Source organism: Equus przewalskii, chromosome 26 (genome assembly GCF_037783145.1).
Source record: "Equus przewalskii isolate Varuska chromosome 26, EquPr2, whole genome shotgun sequence".
NCBI classification, from domain to species: domain Eukaryota; kingdom Metazoa; phylum Chordata; class Mammalia; order Perissodactyla; family Equidae; genus Equus; species Equus przewalskii.
This window is the reverse complement of record NC_091856.1, coordinates 36138313-36144895: the sequence shown is the minus strand read 5'-3', so window position 1 is coordinate 36144895 and position 6583 is coordinate 36138313. Positions and strand designations below refer to the sequence as shown.

Here is a 6583-nt window from a genome sequence, read left to right as displayed (position 1 = left end):
TAGCCCACAGGCAGATGGGGCAGGCGCTCCCCGATGCAGGCCTGCTTTGGGAAGTGGGGGCGGGCTTGAAGTTGGCACCCTTTGGTTTTATCTGGGGCAGAGGAGGTGGGATCTGGATAGTTCTAACCCCAAACATCGCTTCCCCATCAATCCCGGGGTCTTATGTTAAAGCCGTCGGGGACCAAGGAGGAGGGACTGTGAGGGCACAGAGGCTATATAAATAATAGAAACAGCGGTCCCTAAAACGGAGATGACAGGTGGACCTCAGCGCCTGCTGAGAACACACAGACCCGCTGACAATCCCCTTCCCGGAATCTTTCCCTCAGAAGCAGCGGCCGAAGGCTCGAGGCTGCCAAAGGGTGTTCACGACAACATCATTTATAATGGTGAAATAATTGGAGACAACTTAAATGTCCATCGCTAGAGCAAGAGACAAATCACTCGTGGTCCATGGGATCCTGGAACCCTCTGCAGCCGCCAAATCAAGGAGGCGGCTGGAGAAGCCGTGCTGGAGGAGCCGTGCCACGGAGGGACGGCCAGGGCATGCTGAGAGGGAGAACCAGCGATGGAAGAATGTGCACAGAACGATAGGAGTTCTGTAAAGCAAAGCTGGATGTGGGGAGAAAGAGAGACTGCAGCAGCAGAGGCTCCGGAGGGTACCTAGACTGTCACGCCCAGGGGGAGGGAGACAGGATTGCAGGGGAGACTGTCAATTTTCCTTTTATACCACTGATATTCTCCCGATCGGAGGTCCTGCTTTTGTGATTAAAGAAAATAATAATGTCTCGTTCATTTCCACAATAGGAGAATGACACGTGATTCACAAATATGTCTCTCTCCCATCAAGCCCATTCCCAGACCTCACTCATCCCCCAGCGTCTTCATAACGATCCTAGGTACCCAGTGCTGCCAGGAGCCATGGATGCGAAGCTGGCCCCACGTGGCCCCTGCCCCAGGGAGCTCTCGTCTAACAGGAGTCAGAGCCACAGGCCGTGGTCACAGGCTGTGGTGCCAGGTTCTAGGATGGGCTGCTGGCACGGGCAGCCGTGCTGGTGGGTTGGTGGAGAGTCAAGGAGGCTTTCCCAGATGGTGTTTGACCAGAGGCACTGGAAGAGCAGGGGCTGCCCCCAGGCAGGACACAGGCCTTTGGAGGGAAGAACGGGCCACATATACAAAGGCCAGCGGCGTGGGGGAAGCGAAGGGGCTGAGGCTGGAGGAACGAGGAAGATGGGGCTGCAGAGCCGTGTAGGGCTCCACCAGCAAGGCTCGGGAGAGAGTGGGCTGAAGATGCAGGGGAGGGAGAAGGAGATGCCCAGGGCCTCCTGCAGCTCGAGGCCTGGAGTCAGCTCCGCAGGCAGGGAGGCGAGCCTGCAGCCCCCCATGCCCAGGGGTCCCACCGAGCTTGCGGAAGGTCAGGAAGGCCCAGGGATGAGAGCATCCACGCCTTCTGGGGTGGCGGTAGAAAGGGGCTTGAGAGCAGGGCTCTGGGCCCAGACTGTGGCACCCAGAGACTGGCTGGGTCTCTCAGAGTGGCCTGGACACTCTGCCGGCTCGGCTTCCTCCCCTGAAAAGTGCGAGTGGCCTGGAGACAGACCTGCGTATAGGGCCGTTTGTGAGAGCAAAGACATCGTGAGTCTGAAGCATTTAGCCTGGCTCTCGTTAGGAATGCTGGCAGAAGGAGGTGGGCCTCGTCCCGGGGGATTGGGCAGCCTTTCCCAGGTCCTGGGCAAGAGGTCACTATTGCTGTCTGTGTCACTCAAAGCCTGCTGAGAGCAGAGACCCCACGGCCCCCGGGGTAACACCAGTGGGTAGTGGAGAAGTGCTACGGCAGAGGGGACCCCAGTGAGAGCTGCCCCAGGAAGACAAGGCCACCGGGGACCTTGGCTCCTGGCTCCTCCCCGGGCCAAGAGCCTGTCAGACTTCGGGGTGCAGCAGAATCATAGGGCCCCCAGTGTGTCTGGGCTGGAGCCCAGGAATCTGCGACTCTAACTAGCCGCCTGCGGGGTCCTGGCCACATTTGGAGAAACACTGTTCCGTGTCCAGTCCCAGCGTGATTTGTCACCTGGACCGGTCCATCCCCACCATCTCTCCTCCTTGGCCAGGCCTGGTGTCCCCCCTGCATTCCCAGCTTCTGTTCCCTCTGTTGCCGGCTGCCCCCGGCCTGTGAGGTCACCCTGCCCGCACAACCTCTCGCCCCGACCCTGCTCAGCCTCAGCTCATCCTTCTAAGGGCCTCAGTCTCTCCAGAGTTTCCAGATCCCCTTCCGCATCGCAAGCCTGGAGGAGGCCGCCTTTGGCCAGGGCCCCGCTCATCTATGCTGTGGAAGGTGGGAAGTGTCCTCGCTCAGGCCTGCCCCTTTGGCAGGACCTGGGGTGGCCAAGCAGAGCTTTGAAGCAGCTGTGATGTGACCAGCTGCCTTGGCCTGCCTGACACAGCATCCAGACAGCTCTGGCCGTCCTGGAATTCTCGTCTGTCCATCCACCCGGCTGATTCTGCTTTGGCCCTCTGTCTCCATCCCCCTCCTTCTGGATGGTCTGTCTGGTGTCAGAGTCCAGATTTGTCCCTGATGAGACCACGGGCGTCTTCCCGATCTCCACAAAGCCTCCATAAAGCAAGCCTGCTGCCCATGTTCAGCTCTCAACCCTAGGAGTCAGGACCTGAACGTGGAGCTTGATTTTTACAAGGCTCTGAACTGCACAGTGGTTATAAAAGCGTGAGTTTTGGAATCAGACATACCCAGGCACCTCCCCGCACCTCAGTTTCCTCATCTGTAAAATGGGAATGGTCACACCAACTCGTCTGGTGTTTCAAGGATTCTTCTGCAATCACGTGGAACGCAGTGCAGGGCCTAGAACCCAGTAAGCACTCAAAAGGTACAGTTGTTTATGAATCTTGTTTTCTTTTTAAACTAATATATCATAAAATTGCATTGGGGGGGGCAATACAGTTCTGTGACTTTTGCACATGTATAGCTTTGTGTAGCCACCACTGTAATCAGGAGTGCAGCATTCCAAACCCCCGAACTCCTTCTGCTGCCCCTTCGCGCTCCCGTCCTCCCCGTCCCTGACCGCTGGCGATCGCTGAGCTGCTCCACACCCCTACAGTTCTGTCTTTGCCAGGATGACAGATACATGGAATTCTGTAGCGCGGAAGCTTTGAGACTGGCTTCTTCCTCTCAGCATAAAGCCTCTGAGGTCCACCCATGGTGTTGCCGCATCAAGTCTGTCCTTTCCATCGCGGAGCAGCCTCCATTGCACGGATAGACCATCACTAGGTTGACCGTTTACTCCCTGAGGACGTTTGAGTGGTTTCGGTTTTGGGCCATCGTGAATAGAGCTGCTGTGAACTCTCGCGTAGAGACGTGTGTGTGAACATAAATTTTCATTTCTCCTGAGTCGGTACAGAGGAGTGCGCTTCCTGGATCTTTGGATGAGTATCTCTTTAACGTTTTAAGAATCTGTCAAACTGTTTTCCAGAGCGGCTGTACCGTTTTGCATTCCCACCAGCGATGTTAGGAGTTCTAGACATTCTGAATCCTCACCAGAGCTCAATGTGGTCAGATTCTCGTGAATTTCCCCCCATTTTAATGGATGTGTAGTGGATTCTCGTCGTGGATTTTTTGCAAATAGGTTTTTATTGTGGTAAAATACACGTAACATAAAATTTGCCACATTAGCCATTTTTAAGTGTATAATTCAACGGCATTAAGGACATTCACATTGTTGTGCAACCATCACCTCTACGCATTTCCAGAGCTTCTGAATCATCCTAGAGAGAAACCCTGTCCCCAATATACTGAAACTCCCTCTTCCCACCTCTCCCACCCCAGCCACTGATAGTCTCCAGTCTTCTTTCTGTCTCTATAAATCTGCCTGTTCCGGGTACTTCATATAAGTGGAATCGTATAATCTGTGTCCTTTTGTGTCTGGTTTATTTCACTGAGCATGATGTCCTCAAGGTTCACCTGTGTTTCGGCATAGGTCAGTACTTCATTCCTTTTTATGGATGGACAGTATTCCAGTGAATGGATATACTACAGTTTTTTAAAAAATCCGCTCCTCTGGGTTGTTTCCGTCTGTCGGCTATTGCGAATACTGCTGCTCTGAACGTGGGTGTGCAAGCATCTGTCTGAGTCCCTGCTTCCAGTTCTTTCAGGTGTCTCCCTGTGGTTCTAATTTGCGTTTCTCCAGGGCTCATGAGGTTCTTATTATTTTTCATCTCTGTATCTTCTTTGGTGGAGTGTCTGTTTAAATATTTTCCTTATTCTTTTATTTGGGTCATTTGTTTTCTTATTTTTGAGTAGTGACAGTTATTTCTGTATTATGGATGCAGTCCTTTGTAGGACATGTAATTTATGAATATTTTCTCCCGGTCTGTGTCTTATGTGCCTTCTTTTAGCAATGCCTATCACAAAGCAAAGGTTTTTTTTATTTTGATGAAGTCTAATTTAGCATTTTTTTTCTTTTATGAATTGTGTTTCTGGCATCACATACACTCTGCCTAATCTATGGCCACAAAGGTTTTTTTTCCAAAAGAGTTATAATTTTACACCTTACATTTAGATCTATGATCTCGATTGAGTTAATTTTTGTTTTAAGGGTGAGATATGGGTTAAGGTTCATTTTCAATGCAACGAATATGCAATTATTCCAGCATCATTTGTTGAAAAGAGTACCCTTTATCTATTGAGTTGCCTCTGTACTTGTGTCAAAAATCAATTGAAAGAGATTCAGTTTACATCTAAGGATACACATAGGTTGAAAGTGAAAGGACGGAAAAAGATAGTAACCAAAGGAGAGCAGGGTTGGCTACATTCATGTCAGACAAAACAGACTTTCAGTCAAAAACTGTTAAGCGAGACAGAGACATTATATATCAATAAAAGGGTCAGTTTGCCAAGAAGATGCAACAGTTATAAACATATATGCACCAAACATCAGAGCTCCAAAGTATACAAAGCAAACTATAAACCAACTGAACCTAACAGATGCATACAGAACACTCGACTCAACAGCTGCAGAATACACGTTTTTCTCAAGTGCTCATGGAACATTCTGCAAGACAGACCATGGGTTAGCCCACAAAACAATATTTTAAAATGTTTGAATATTGAAATCATTCAAAGTCTGTTTTCTTATCACAATAGAATAAAATTAGAAATCAATAGCAGAAGGAAAATGTGAAAATTTTTTAAATATGTGTTAAATAGCACGCTATTAAACAACCAATGGGTCAAAGAAGAAATCACAAGGGAAATTAGAAAGTATCTTAAGATAAGTGGAATCAAAAACACAACATGCCAAACTTATGGATGCAGCAAAAGCAGTGCTAAGAGGGAAATTTATAGGTGTAAAGACTTACATTAAAAAGAAAGAAGAAGAGGAAGAAGAAAGACCTCAAATCAACAACCTAACTTTACAGCTCAAGGAACTAGAAAAAGAACAAGCTGAACCCAAAGCTGGCAGAAGGAAGAAACTGATAAAACTAGAATAGAGATAAATAAAACAGAGAATAGAAAAACAGTCAAGAAAAAATCAATGAAACCGGAAGCTGGTTCTTTGAAAGGATGCCCTTTGTTTCTTTTTCTTGACTTATTGCAAGAAGCCTCCAGCAGAATGTTGGAAAGTGAGAGTGGGCTACCTTGCCTTATTCCTGATTTTAGGGGGAACGCATCCAGTCTTTGACTATTCAGTGTGAAACTGGCTATAGGTTTTTTGTGGATGCCCTTCCTTAGGTTAAGGAAGTTTCTATCTATTCTTAGTTTTCAAGGATTTTTGTCATGAATCAGTGTCAAATTTTGTCAAATGCTTTTTTCTTCAACAATTGATATGATCATGTAGTTTTTCTTCTTTAGTCTGTTAACATGCTGGGTTACATTAACTGATTTAAAAATGTTGAACCAGCCTTGAATAAGCCCCACTTGATCATGATGTGTATTTTTTTGATATATGTCTGAGATTGATTTGCTAATATTATATTTAGGATTGTTGCATGTGTGTTCATGATGGATATAGGTCTATAATTTTCTTATCTTGAATTGTCTTTGTCACGTTTTCTATCAGGTTAATGCGGATTTCATAAAATGAATTAGGATTTCTTCCTCTTCTACAAAAAAGATTATGTAGAACTGGTGTTATTTCTTCTTTGTATTTGAGTAGAATTTCCAGTGAAACTATCTGGGCCTAGAGTACTTTCTTTCTTTCTTTCTTTCTTTTATTTTGGAGGAAGATTAGCCCTGAACTAACTGCTGCCAATCCTCCTCTTTTTGCTGAGGAAGGCTGGCCCTAAGCTAACATCCATGCCCATCTTCCTCTACTTTATGTGTGGGATGCCTACCACAGCATGGCTTGCCAAGCGGTGCCATGTCCACACCAAACCATCAAACCCCAGGCCGCCAAAGCAGAATGTGCACACTTAACCACTGAGCCACCAGGCCGGTCCCTAGAGTACTTTCTTTTTTTAATAAAATTTTAAGCAGAAAATTCAATTTTTTTAATAGATATGAGACTGTTCATGTTATCTATTTCTTCTCAGGTGAGCTTGGGTAAGTTTGCGCTTTTCAAGGAATTGGTTCATTTCATTG

General features: G+C 47.5%; 1 protein-coding gene across 1 annotated transcript in view; it reads left to right on the top strand.

Annotated features, from left to right (window-relative positions):
* The window catches only part of BRD3 (bromodomain containing 3), a 68672-nt gene that overhangs the window by 2530 nt on the left and 59559 nt on the right, over positions 1-6583 (top strand). The window lies entirely within an intron of this gene.